This window comes from Pinus tabuliformis, chromosome 6 (assembly GCF_031772625.1).
Source record: "Pinus tabuliformis cultivar Carrire ecotype Pingquan chromosome 6, CPIR1, whole genome shotgun sequence".
Taxonomy (NCBI): Eukaryota; Viridiplantae; Streptophyta; class Pinopsida; order Pinales; family Pinaceae; genus Pinus; species Pinus tabuliformis.
Window position 1 is genome coordinate 617,890,786 of NC_142292.1, and position 15,383 is coordinate 617,906,168.

The following is a 15,383-nucleotide window of genomic DNA, read 5'->3' on the forward strand; positions in this document are numbered from 1 at the left end:
GAATAAATCTGAAGTCTTTGACAGGTTTAAAGAATTTAAGGCTCTGGTGAAAAACCAAACAAAGAAGAAGATAAAGGTGTTGAGAAAAGATAATGGTGGAGAGTTTTGCAGTAAGGAATATGAAGAATTCTATAAGAATTGTGGTATAGCACAACAAAAGACTACTCCATATACACGTGATAAAAATGGAGTTGCAGAAAGAATGAACAAGATGTTGATGGAAAGGGCAACAATCATGCTCAGTGGTGCTGGGTTATGACATGAATTTTGGGTAGAGGCAGTGGAGACAACATGTTACCTCGTCAACATATCACCTTCATCAGTGTTGGAGGATAAGACTCCACACGAGGTATGGACTAGTAAGAAACTCTCTCTTTCACATTTGAGGGTATTTGGATGTGATGCATATGTACATGTTCCAAATGAGAAAAGAACCAAGTTGGATAGTAAATTTGAAAAGTGCATCTTTATGGGGTATAAGGATGGTTTAAAGGGTTATAAGCTTTGGAACCCAGTAACAAGGAAGGTTGTGTACAACTGAGATGTGGTGTTTAGAGAGGTGAAAGATGTTATAAAACATGGAGTCCCACCAAAGGAACCTAAGAAGATAGCGTTTGAGCTAAAGGAGGAAGAATCAGACTCTACAACAGAAGAGGAATCAAAAGATGTAGAGCCACAAAATCCAGTTGTGAGAAGATCCGTTCGAGAAAGAAGGTAGCTAGAAAGGTATAGTCCATCTACTTTCTATTCAAATTTTTCTTTATCTATTACTGATGACGATCCCAGAACTGTGAAGGAAGCAGTAGATTCAAAGGATGGAAAACTCTGGAAAGAGGCTATGGTTGATGAAATGGCATCTTTGTACAAAAATGAGGCTTGGGATTTGGTGGAGTTGCTGGCTGGAAGGAAACCCATTGGCAGCAAATGGGTGTTTAAGAAGAAGACAAAAATACAAGGAAAGGTGGAGAAATACAAAGCTTGGTTGGTAGCAAAAGTTGTTCCCAAGTGCCAGGAATTAATTTTGGTGATATTTTTTCTCATGTTGCCAAGGTAGCTTCTATTAGATTACTTTTATCTATTGTTGCTGCTTTTGATTTTGAGGTAGAACAGATGGATGTGAAGACAACATTTCTTCATAGGGATCTAGAAGAAGAGATCTACATGAAGCAACCTGAAGGCTTTGTGGTGAAGGGTAAGAAAGAGTTGGTATGCAAGTTAAAAAAGTCTTTGTATGGGTTAAAATAGTCACTAAGGATGTGGTATCAAAAATTTGATACATTTATATGGGGACCTGGCTTCACCAGAAGCAAAGTAGATCATTGTGTGTACTTTAAATTAATTGGTGACCATGTTATTTATCTGGTCTTGTATGTGGATGACATGTTTCTGGTTGGAATTAACAATGAAATTATCCAGGATTTGAAGACCCAATTGTCCTCCAAATTCGACATGAAAGATCTTGGTGCTACAAACTATAATTTGGGCATGGAAATCAAAAGAGATCGGGCAAAGAGGAAGCTCTAGTTAAACTAGAGGAAGTATGTCGAGACAATATTGCAGAGGTTTAATAAGCAGGATAGTAAACTAGTGAAGGTTCCTATTCCTATAGGTGTGAAGTTATTTGCTGAACAGTGTCCCAAGACAAAAGAAGAGGAAGAGGACATGTCCCATGTTCCATATGCAAGTGCAGTCGGTAGTCTAATGTATGTGATGGTCTATACTAGACTAGACATTGCAGATGTAGTGGGAGTATTGAGCAGGCTTATGTCAAAACCAAGTTTATGTATATGAGTGGCACTAGTGATTATGGTTTGTGCTACCAAGGAAGACCAGGATTGTACAGAGTGTTGGGTATTTGTGGCTTTGTTGATGTAGACTGTGCTGGAGATATGGACCAGAGAAGATCTATAAGTGGGTATGCGTGTAACCTATTTGGAGGTGTAGTTAGTTGGATAAGTAAGAAACAGTCTGTAGTGGCACTATCAACTACAGAGGCAGAATACATGGCAGCCACTCGTGCAAGAAAGGAAGCAGTTTGGTTGCAAAGATTGTATTCAAGTATGGGGTTAGTGTAGGGAGCTATAAGGATAGACTGTGATAACCAAAGTGCAATTTTCTTGGCAAAGAACCCTGCCTACCATTCAAAGACAAAGCACATTGATGTTCAGTATCACTTTGTGAGGGATATGATAGAAGAAAAAAAGGTGTTGCTCGTAAAGGTGGACACTTTAAAGAATACTGCATATGCATTGAAAAAATCTGTGAGCTTTGAGAAGTTCTCTTGGTGTGGAGAAATAATGGGCATTGGAGGGTTGGATAAATGAATAAGCTCTCCTGTGGCCCCTTGTGGAAAGAAAACAACAAGTGGGAGAATGTTGGGTTTTTTTATATTCTTTCCATGACTAGCGCAGGGGGTTAGAGGGGGCCCGAAACCCCGGGGAAATTTTTTTTAGACCCTATATTAGGTTGGGTGGACCTACCTATGGTTTTGTGCATGATTTTCACACATAGTTTTGGACGCGATGGTTTTCGGTCCATGGTATTAGATGCTTCGACATGTATAAATATATATTGTAACACTGAAAGGAACATAATGAAAAATCACGCTGGTAGTCTTGGTTTTGGGATCCAAGGGAAAATCTTTGTGTATATGTGTTTTATGTGTTATGCTCTCGTATTGTTTATTTTCTGTGTTTTAGAATTCGTATGCAAGTAATTTCTGTATGGGGTTAAACCCTACAAATGATAGTGCAGGTTGGCTATTCAACACCAACTCCATCCAAAAATTGATCCTCGTTAACATCACATGTGGAATCCAGAATGGATGAACACAAAACACCAAAATATAGAGGATCAAAGGAACCAGTGGATAGAGGCTAAGAAGATAAGACCACGTGAAAACCACCATGCTTGTAGTTGAAATCTACGTAGAAATCCTGAGCAGGTGGGGTAGAAAGGAGATGGTGACAATTCAACAGGTGGATTCACAAATTCTTCCTCCTCGTCCTATATAGCTAGAGATTTTTGATGAGAAGGGTACAAAGGGTCACATGGGAAAACAACCTTGTCCGTCTTAGATGCAAAAGATCTAACACTGAGGTATGTTGGGAGAGATTTGGAAGTTTCTAACTCAAGCTGATTCTTAGAGATGTGAACAAGATATTGAAATATTCCTTCCAAAATTTTCTAGTCAACTTCATCTTTAGGAAATTGAAAATAGTAATAATGAAAATGATTATATATGTGCTCAAGTGATTCACTAGGTCCTTATCACAATTTTAAATATTTTTGATGAAGTGCTTTATGGTCATAAAGAATGAAAGCGGAAAATAATTATCTGAACATGTGATTGAAAGAATGTATATAGGTTGCTGGAAATGAGTGACACCATTGCTTTGCACACCCTTCGAACGTGAAAGTGAACAAACGACATGTAATGTCATCCAAGGGGACATCATCCCTGTCACAAAAGCCCAAAAAGGAAACTGTGTGATTGAACAGGGGTGTTCCATTATCACCACTGAATTTGTATTTTGACAAGTCATCTATAACCTTTGCCAACACATAAAAATCAATAGCGTGAGAAAAACATGTCGGGGTTGTGATTGAGACATAAGTCATGAATGATGTGCAAAAATTGAAAACAGACTTCAAGGGTTTAGCTTGTCATCTGGCCCTCCTTCTAGCACCATAAATGTTGACAGTGGTGGACCCACCAACATTCAATGAGATCTCACCAGTAAGAAGTCCCAACTAGACCTCAACGAGTTTAGAGTAGGAGTCCCAACAGTGGGTGGTAATGTAGTGCCTTGACGGTGGTAGCGTACAGAGATAGGTATGATGAATTTGGGTGGAAGTAAGTGTGTGACCTTGAGGTGAGTCAAGTGTGATGCATGGGGGTTCTAACACACGGAGGGGAAAAGGAAGTGTGCCCCTTAGAAGCCTGTAATAGTACGCAACCTAAAAGGAACACACGAGTGGAATGACATCACAACCTAAAATGCTCAATAGTCCATAAATTAAAGTGATGAGTTAATCCAACAACATACATTCAACAAGATTCATACAATTGCCTAAAAAGTAGTTCATAAGAAATTGCGTAAGTTAAAAAACATACATTGTTAAAGCAACCAAAATATTCCAACTACAATAACAACATATGCATGAAAGCATGTTGGCTTTGTTATTCTTATTATAAGTGAAAGTTCCATCCATACATACACCATTGAAAGCCACTATCCCTAGTAGTGGAACATTACATTCAAGAACACGTACTCCCCCAAAGAAGTGTACTCGCTCTACGCTGTGGAGAAGACAAGGCTCATCACAATACTCCCAAGCCTTTTCTAAGCCTAAGCCTAGCCAAAAGCTTGGCTCCCAAAATCCTCTTCTATGAGTTATGAGGTTCTATTTATAACAAAGGGTGGGGTGACCCTTGACATTCCCCTTTGTGACTCTTTGACTACCCTCATGACTCTTCAACTCCTTTACAAATAACTCATTACATTACATAGTGACTATTCACATTCCACTAATGACACTTGGAATTTCACTTACAACATATTGACAAATAATATTACATTTTCCACATGTACCCATGTGAGACAAAATAGGCTATAGACAACCTAACAAGACAAAACACTATGACTCCAAAGTTTGGGGAAAGACCAACTCGACAACCTCCACTTGACGCTTCTTGGTCACGTATCGATGCCAAGATTGGTACTATGCAATGATGTCCCCAAACTACTTAATTCTGTCTTTTTGATAGGGGATTCTTACTTCCATAGCTTCTGGGTATATGGTCTTGGAACCTGTGTCCAACTCATCTTGAAGCATGTGAAGCATGGTGTTTTTTAACACCCAGGTTGTTCCCTTTGACTCCTGAGGGAATACGGCCGGGGTAACCACTAACCAAGCTTTGGATTACAGGTTCTAGCCTACCTCTAATCTGAGAGGGCTCTCTCTTTTAGATTTAACTTTGTTTTCGAAGATTTTAGGCTAGCTATGAGGTAAGAGTTTTGTTTGAATCTTGGTTATTAGCTATCGTTCACAGAAGGGCATGCAATGTTTAAAGAGACTTCAGTCCATTGGGCATATGGAGTCCAGAAATGAAAAGTACTTGGTACCTGTGATAAAGAGAGATTCACTGCAGGGCCAGATAGGTATTCATGATACGAACTTTGATTTTTGGAAAAGAAACAGTATAAAATTACACCAGGAAAGGCAATGAGAAAATTCTTTCAGGATCAAATCCTAATCAGAAGCAAGAGAGAATTACTGAATAGAGATTTATCATGAAATTAGAGCAAATAGGAGTATCTAAGAATTCCATATTTACAACTAATCCTGAAGAAAACATATTTAGCAGGAAAGGTTAAGTTTAGGGTGTCAGTAATGGACAAATTCTGAAACTATTCTTTTTCTTTTCTACTAAGATTAACCAACAGACATCACAGATGGATTATGCAAGAAACGAAACACAAACACAGTTAGAAAACACATATTATATCATGACATATCACGAGAGTCCTACAGCAGTAAATAATTCCATCACAACACATCCAAACAGAGTCGAATTTCTGGAAACCAGCAGCTCTTTTGCATTATATCTCTCAGAGAATATACAACCGAGTCCTCTTGAACAAAAAAAAACAACCCCCAATAAGTTACGCGGGGGCGCATATATACAAAATTATCTCATAAAATATCCCCAAAATGAGTTATTGCCTAATAACTATTTCTACCAATTTTTTAAGATATTTGTTACAATATTTATTGCTACTCTAAATAGATACATAACAGCTGTGTGCTGTTGTCAGAGGTCTTTGACTTTTTGGGCTTACTGGGTCAGCCGAGCTCCTTTGCGCCGATTTCGACTATCCTTGCCTTTATGCTGCCATGTCATGGCACTGCTGTATTGGACAACTCATCTGTATTGCCCAAGCTGTGCATAGTCACTGTCCACCTCATTTAGATGCCTTTACTGTTGCTTCAGAATAACTTTTTAGACCAAAATTAAATTGATCAAAGCAAAGTCTCGATCATATTTCTCCACCAATCTTCAGTGGGCATCTGATGTCTCTGCATTTTGATTAAGGTCTCATCAGCTTCTATATACTTATAGTAATTAGGGGGCACTTCAAAAAGGTGTTTAATTTTATTTTCAATGAAGAACAAATTCTCTAATTTATCATAAAGCTCCTGCCCTGATGGTGGCCCTGCTCCCTCTGGACTACTTGCTGAAGCTGTTATCTGATTAGTTGCATAATTGTTGACCCTTTTGGCATACTGTTCATGGGGCAATAGTCTTCCTGCACTAGTCACCAAGCTGGCAAGCCCTCTGCCATGTAATGCTGTGATTTTTGCTACAAAAGCATTTACCTCTGCCTGAATATCCTGACATTTCCTCTCTAATGTTTGCACATAATTTCTGAGGGTAAGAACCCTTTTAATTAATAGAATAGTATCAGTTCTGTCTCTGATACCCATTGTTGCCAATTGAAGGCCAGTCTGGTTATTCAGGACATTGATCATCCTGCTAGCAATCTCAGGCATGCTTCCTAGAGAGGCCCTGGCCCTTTGATTTTCAGCATGAGCTCTGTTTAGCAGATTCATCTGGTCATGAATTGTCTCAATATATTGCCATTGATCTGTGATTGACTGGCCTATCTTAGCCCATAGGATCTTTTTTACCTCAGTTATGACCTTGCTCATGGTCAGCTCCTTTTCAAGCTCTTTGATCCTTTTTTCTAATGCCCTCACCTCCCTGGTCCTCTCTACCACCTGCTGCTTAGATTTGTCATATTTTTCCTCCAGCTGGGCTAGTTTCCCTTTGGCATCCTTCAGCTCAATCATCTGTGTTTCTAGAGCTTGTAGCTCCTTCATCATATCTTGCATGCTAAGGCCAGGCACTTGCTCTGCTGCTGCTTCTTTTTCCGTGGCTTGAGGCTCAGAAGTTGAGGTACCTGCTTCTACTGCTTGTACAAGGGGAGGAATTATAATTTGAGGAGGCCCCTCAAGGTTTATCACTGGTTGAGATGGTTGAGGCATCTGCTCTCCCTCTTTTTGTTTCAGGGCTGTCTCTAATGCACCCTCTGTTTCTACCAACCTTTTGTGTAAGGCCAACAGCATGGCCACTACATCCTGATCTTTTCTCTGCTGAGCAACATCTTCAGTTTGAGGGTGAAGGGTTGGGGGAAGTTTGACCAGCTTCCTCAAAGCTGAGATATCCTCATCTTTCTTCTTCATTAGTGCCTACACAGCTTTGGGATCACTTGGGTCATGCCCAAGCTCTATGATGATTTCCTCCAAGGACTTGATTCGGTTGTCCTTGGCCTGAGAGGAAGCTTTCTCCAGTTCTAGTTGGGCAGTAATATTGTGGAGAGAATTTTGTAGTTTGTGTGTTAGAAGTGTTTTGTCTGCCAGAGTGGAATAGACCATCTCACCCGTTTGATTGTGCAACTCTATTTGATCCATAGGGTGGATGTCTTTTGCAAACACTTCTAGATTAGTTCTGATATAATTTGCAGCTGACTGTGGCTGCAGCATGGTGGGCATGAAATGGCTCAAAGTCATTTTCCCCTCTGCAATGTCATAGGCTGACATGAGCCTTTGTTGATTGGTGGGCACCATCTTGAGCAAATGATTGTACAGCTGAAATCTGACCGGCTCATTCCTAGCCTTTATGTCCATAAATTGCTTTTTGATACCTGATTCTACCCTTCTTTGCTGGCCTGAGGAGCTAACTTCTCCTCCAAGTAGTCTCTCTTGTTCCTGCTGGAAGGAACTGGCTGATTCTTCTGTACTAGGGGGCCCCATACCCATGGACGGCCCAATAGGCATCTCTTCTTCAGAAAAAGGATTGAGCCTTTGCCTCTTCTCCCCTTGTTGGCTTGTTGAGGTAGTAAGGGGAGTCTCTTCCTGTCTGTCCCTTTTCCCGCCTCTTTCTTCATTAACTGGAGTTTGGAGCACTGAGGTCTCCACTGTTGTTTCCTATCTTGGAGCTATACTTTCTTGAGGGTGTTGTTCAGTAGGCACAGGTGCTTCGGCCATTTCTTCTTGTTGTTCTGCCTGCTGTTCAACCTGCTTTTCTGCCGTAGGGAGTGGCTTCTCCTGCTCTATTTCCTTCCCTTTGCCTGTGTCAGCTGCTTGAGTAGTAGTTTGAGCAACTTGCTGGGGGGCTATAGAAGATGAAGCAACTGCTCCAAAGTGAATAGGTGGTAGAGAAAAAACCTGTCCACAATATTCTAAGTCAGCTAGCTTTTCAAGATTTTTTGCTGATTTTTGTGTCATCTCTTCTTTAGAGCCTGCCTCCTCTAGGGTGCCCTCTTTCCACTCTAATTGATTGGCATATTTTTCAATATGTGGTATTCTGAGGTGATCATAACTGGCCAATCTATTTTTGACCCTTCTAAGACTAATAAAGTGATTTGGGTCATAGGGCGACCAAAGGAAGCTGGTTTTCAATTCAAAGCTCTTTAGGATTTTGTCTGCTTCTTCCCATGCTTCTTCCCTTTTATTAAAAATAAATGGGCCTAGCTGGTTCTTGATTTTGAGCTGTGCCTTTTTGTTTTTGCTATGGAAATGGATCATGTCTGCATTTCCAAACTGTCTGAAATATTTTAAGGCAAAAAGCCTCATAGGGACATATCTTGGTAGCCTGTACGGGGCTAACTCACAACCATATACTCTGATCACTGTATGGTGTTGGTAGAAGTACCAATCCCCAATGCTGTAATTCTTTGAGAGCTGGAGGATTCTCTCCATCTCATCTGTCAGCCTGGGGGAGGGGAACTTAGCAGCAAAGACATGTCTGGATGGATGAATAGGTCAATGAATTCACAATAAGTGTATGGTGAGTGGGACACATGATGGAAGATGGAAGACCAAAACACCACAGACCTTTGATTTCCCTCTGCATCAAACTTCTTGAGGGGAACAGGAAAGCTGTCAGGCTGATTGAACAGTAGCAAATGGTAAATGTAAGAAGTGTATTTAAATACTCTCTCCCTCTCCAGATTCATGAATTGCTCATGAATCTTATTGGCAATAAATGTGGCATAATCATACTGAGCAGAAGGAGGCTTTCCAGGGGAGAACATAGAGAGCATAATCAGAGTGGTTTCATCTACATACTCAGTTGTATTGTAGCCCAAGATATTAATGATCATATTGATAAGAATCTTGCCTAGTTCATTGAGATGTTCATGCAGGAAAGGAGGGGACCTTACAGGTTGGGAGTCTGACTGAATGAACAATTGAGTGATTTTTGCAATTTGAGCACTGGATAACTTGCCAGCTTGGTCTATTAGGTGCTGCATTGACAGAGGACTCAATGGCTTTGCAGACTGGAAGTGCAGCATCTGATTTATAGCCTCAGGGGTGATGTAGAACAGGACTGAACCTGAGGGACTGAGGACAGCTCTCTGATTTGGGTCATAATTCGAGCAGCATTGGTGGATTAAGTCTGGAAAGACATTGACTTGTGGAAGATAGAAAATGGGCAGATAAGAGTCCCAAATCCCTAAAATATCAGTTCCATTGAGGTGCCTGGCTTTTAGCTCATTAATTAAGGGAATGTGGTATTTGCTTGAGCTCTCTATCACTTCTTCCATCTAGTAATCTCTGTCAGCCAAGGGCAGCCCTTCCAACTCTCTGTCTGGGGCATTTAGGGGTGCAACATTTAGAACTATTGGGGTCTCCATGTTTCTTATGCTTTTCAGCAGAATTCCACTAGAATTATGGGCAAATGCAACACTTGCACGGTGGATTCAGATGAAAAAGGGATTTGCAGTGGAAAATAGGGTAGCCCTAGTGTAAATGAGGTGTAATTGGCTGTCAAGACGAAATTAATCACTTGCAGAGTGTGGGAGCTTGAAGTTAAGGAAAAAATGGCAGTTTGGTGTTTTTTTTACAGTGGAAGAACCAAAGGAACCAGGTTGAAGAAGGAGTTGGTAAATACCTGGTTGCAGCGCGCTGAGAGAAGGCTTATCCAAGCGGAATTTTGGGCAACAACGGCTTTACATTCAATTTCTGAAGGTTGGCGGCAGAAACGTCGTAAAACTCATGCAGGAGGCACTGTGGTCTTTTTGCAAGTAACGCGACAAAACAACATTTTTGGGCAAAATATGGAAAATTTGGCCTTTGGTGCCTTTTGTCGGATGACGTCAGCATGATGTCATAGGTGGGGTTGGGTACTGAATGATGACATGGCGGCCGGTGAGCGGCTCTACGTGGATAGATGACATGGTAGACAGCTCAGAGCAATGGCGGATCGGGCGCTAATGTAATGCTGAAGCGGCAGTGACGTGGGGGTGACGTGGGGTGGAAAGAGGAGGGCGGTAAGCGGTAATATCAGACCGCTTATGGTACGGGTGTGGTTTTGGCAGGAGGCCGCTCGACGCAATCAAGGAGCGACGCGTGTCCGAGGCCTGACGTCACCGTTCTGACTATTTTGGGCGCTAACGTTCAGGCATCGGGGGTGGTCCGATATTGCAGAGAGTCGTCGGATGGGAGGGCTCGGATCCGACGGTCGACGGGGCGTAGAGGTGATGGGTCGATACGGCGGGGCGCACAGAATAAAGAATAATATTTCTGGGAAGGTGCACCGGGGTAAAACTTTGGTTATCGACGGATTTTGGGTTTTGTAATGTATTTGTAAAATGCACTTTAGGTTTGTTAAATCAACCAAATATTGATTTAATCCCAAAATAGGTCTTTAGCGCTCTTTTGTCTTTTGCGCTTAATTTCTTTTCTCCGACCCTTTTAGGACTGTAAGGCTATATTGCCTAGGGGGGGAATATACATATTTTTGGGGTTTTCTATATAAAAGTGATATATTAATAGGAAAAAGGGGAACATAGGGAGTTAAATAATAATAAGGTTAGTAGTTAATATGGATGGGATATATGGAAGTGAAGAAATGAACACTAAGTTTAGGGAGCAAACTTAGTTTTGAAAGCAGATGATAATGAAGAAAGATTATGTACAAGAAATGTGGCTCTGCTATATAACAAGGTGATATGGTGGATGTTAGAAAGAAATTTGATAGGGAATGATTGGGAGGTTAGACATGCTTCACTTTGCTGTCACAAAAATGTTGAATAGGAGGATATGCTCTGACCACCATGTGTTTCCTTTGTCTAGGCCAGCAATATAAGAGAAATCATGCTTCAGCAACCCCATCTACCTACCCATCTTATTGCCTAGAATTTTTTATTACTTCAGGGAGGGTGCACTTAAACTAGCAAACCCTAAATTGCTCTTTTTCTTTTTGCATTTTCTTTTGATTTTCTATCTAGGACTAGCCTTATTACTTCCAAGGCCCCAGATTAAGCAGTTGGGAACCTTTATTCTCTACCTAACTACTAATCTGCCAAGATTGAACAGTTTGGACAGATTTTCCTTCTCTATTCTACAACAAAAATTGAAATATGGCATGATCCAGATTAGACTGTTGGATCACCCATCCAGAAGTTGGACAACATCAAACTATGCACAAAGGTGCTCCTCCATAGAAATATGAGATCTTTGCATCATCAAAGTAGAACATATTTGGAACTTCCCCTGCCAATCATGAAAAATGAAACCTATTGGTATAGGTAGCTAATAGTGGCTCCACTTGGGGATGGTTTTTCTATTTGAAAGACCAAGAACAGTAGGTCAGAATGCCTTAGCTCTTAATCTTCTTATCAAAACTTGGAGCTTTGCTTCTTGAATTTTCAAAACTGGAATCTTTCACCATTGGGAGATCTCTGAACTAATAGCCTTATCTTGTTTTCTTTACAAAACTTGTGAAGCTGCACTATCTATATGCTGAAAAGAAAATACTATAAACAACTGATAATGTACAAGGCACAGTCATGTTATATACATGGAACGTAGTCAAAATAATGCTTCAACATCCGGCCATTCACAGGGCCCTCTTCAACTTCAGTGTCATCCAAATTTTTCAAAAAATAAGTGTTATTTCCTTGCACTGCTTGAATAACAAAAGGTCCTCTCCAAAGGGAATCAAATTTGCCATGCTTTCCCTTATCCTCTCTTCTTGAATCCCATTTAAGCACTTTATCACCCATGAAAAAATCTTCAGCCTTTGTTCTTCTATCAAAGGCTTTCTTCAGCTTCTCTTGTAGGACTTGAACTCTATTATACACTTGGTCTCTAGTTTGTTGCAAACAAATTGTTTGGTTGATTCTTCTTTGCATATCATTGGGTTCATCTTGACTTTCTTGAAGCAGCTTTAGGACAGGAACCCCTAATGATGAAGGGAATTTGGCTTCCATTCCATAAACCAAATCATATGGGCTGATCCCAATAGATCTTTTAGTTGTTAGTCTGTCTGCCCATAAGGCATTTACAAGCTTCTTATGCCAATTTTTCTTATTTTCTTCCAATATCTTCTTAATGATGTTGATAAGGCTCTTATTTGATGATTCAGCCAAACCATTGCCTTGAGGGTAGTATGCAGTGGAATGACCCAAAGTGATATGGAATTTGTGACAAAAATTAACCATCTTCTTGGATCTGAAAGCAGCAGCATTGTCTGTAATGATCTTGTCAGGACAACCAAATCTAGACAGAATATTAGTTTCAAGGAACTGAATGATAGTAGAATCATTTGCTTGTCTACATGGAACAGCCTCAATCCATTTGGTGAAATAATCAGTGGCTGTCAGGATCCATTTATGTTGACCTGAAGATGAAGGATGAATCTCCCCAATGAAATCTAAGCCCCACTGCTGAAAGGGCCTTTCTGTTGCAATAGGCTTTAGGGGAAGTGGCAGTAATTTTATTTTTCCCTCAAACATCTGACAATTGTGACATGCAGTGGTAAATCTTTTAACATCAGAGAACAGAGTAGGCCAATAGTAACCGGCCCTTAATATCTTGTCCACAGTGGACTTCCAATACAAATGTCCACCACCAACACCTGCATGAAAGTCTCTCATAACATTGTTAGTCTCATTCACATTTAAACAATTCAGCAATATACCCTCATGGTTTTTCCACAGTAAATTACCATCTATAACACAAAATCTTGAAGCTTTCATTTTTAAAAATTTGCATTTGGTTCTGGACAATCCTGGGGGAGCACACAGGTTTTGTAATACATAACAGATATCAGCATACCAGGGGGATTGTTCAAAGGCTACATTGATCTTTGGAGTCGCCAGCTCCGGTTCATTGTCTAGTTGGTTAATATCCAAGGCTTGGAAGTTTGCTTCAGACATAAGTTTAGCCAAACCTTGTCCTTTTATCAGTTTTGTAGGTCTTATTTCAATGTCAAATTCTAAAATGTTAGCAATCCATTTTCCTCTTCTGCCCTCTAAGCTTTCTTGAGTCAATATGTCCTTTACAATGGCATTTGGCAAATAAGCAATAACATGAGAGTATAGGATGTAAATCCTAAAGTCTTTGATGGCCTTAACCAAAGCATAAGCTTGCTTTTCCATGATCTGATATTTCAAGGGTGCATCTCTAAGAGCCCTACTAAAGAAGGCAATGGGTTTTTCATTCCCTTGATCATCTTTCTACAATAAGACAGCAGCAATAGTATGCTGGGAGGCAAAAGAGAAGATGATAAACTCTCTGTCAAATTGGGGACTTGTTAGAACTGGGGTTTGGGTGAGGGCCAGTTTAATACCCTCAAAAGCTTGATTTTCCTCTACTGTCCATTTCACCTTAGAATCCTTTTTTAACATGTTGTTTAGTAACTTGACCAATTCTGCTAAGTTTGGGATAAACCTTCTTAAAAAGTTGATCTTTCCCAAAAAGGCTTGTAATTCTTTGATATTTCTTGGATGGGGAACTTGTAAGATGGCATGTATTCTGTCTGGGTCAATTTTAATGCCATTCTTTGAAATGATATGATCTAATAACTTACCCTCTTCTAAATCGAACAGAGACTTCTTGGGATTTAAGGAAATACCATATTTCCTACATGTTATAAATATTTGTCTCAGGTGTTTCAGATGTTCTTGGTTAGATTTTGAAAAAGGTGTGAGGTCATCTAGGTAAACAACTAAGAAGTCATGAATCTCTTTGGCAAAAGCAATATCCATTGCTCTCTGAAATGTAGCCCCTGCATTTTTCAACCCAAAAGGCATTTTGACATACTTGAAAGTTCCCCATGGGGTTGTGAATGCTGTTTTATCCTGATCATCAGGGTGGACTAGGATTTGATTAAAACCTGAAAATCCATCAAGTAATGAGATTCTTGAAGCCCCCACCACTCTTTGGAGAATGTGATCCATTTTGGGTAAGGGATAATTGTCTTTGAGGGACACTTGATTCAAATTTCTTAGATCAACACAAAGCCTAATCTCACCAGTTTTCTTCCTTGTAGGGACCAAATTTGAAATCCATTCTGAAAATCTGATTGGTGCTATTATACCTGCTTTAAACATTTTTTGTACCTCTTTCTCAATTGAAGGGAGAAGCATAGGATTGATTCTCCTTAATTTCTGCTTGAAAGGCTTTTGATTTGGTTTGAGAGGGATGGTGTGTTGAATGACAGAAGTATCATAGGATTTTAAATCCTCATAACTCCATGCAAACACATCTTGGAACTCTTTAAAGAGGTCAACATATTTGGGCTTCTGGTCAGGAGGTAAAGATTTAGACAATTTTATTATCTTGGGTTTTTTAATTGTTCCAATGTTGCATTCTTCAATGGCAGCATTAAGGGGCTGCATTTTTGGTTTCCTAGGAATATCATTTGAGTCAAAAATGTCCTCCAAAGGGGTCAGGCCTGTTGGTAAAAAATTGTCCTTTAGTTGTATGACTTCAGCTTCTGCACCAGCTATTTCATCAAGATTAAGTTGTTCAAGTTCTTGTACACTTTTTTTATCAAAGGTTGTTGGATGAAGTATTTGTTTTGCTGTTTTGGCTCATATAGTTGTTTGGTCCTGTTCACTTGGTGGTTGTGAGTCTTTCACAGTATCAGCATCAATATTTAAACCTGAAAATTCTTGCTGCAAGGTCAAGAAGCTATTTATCTGTGTCATCCTCAAATACTTGCCAATCTTTGACATTGTTTGGGATAGAAGGTCTGTGTTTTATCTCAGCTGTAAAAAAATGGTTGGGTTCAAAAGGCAATTTGCAAGTACTGGCAAATGTGGCTAGACTATGTGCATGAAGGTTGTGGCTTCTAGATATTTTGGTCAGTTGAAATTCAGCAAAGGTATTGAGTATTTCAATAGCAGCAGATCTGTACGATCTCAGCCTTTTGTCATTGGTGACAAAATTTCCTTTCATTTGTTGAATGATGAGGTCCGAATCTCCCAGGATTGACACTTTTTTGGCCTGTAAGGATTTTACCAGTTTGAGGCCTAGTAAGAGGGCTTCGTACTCTGCCATATTATTAGTACATCTGAAGT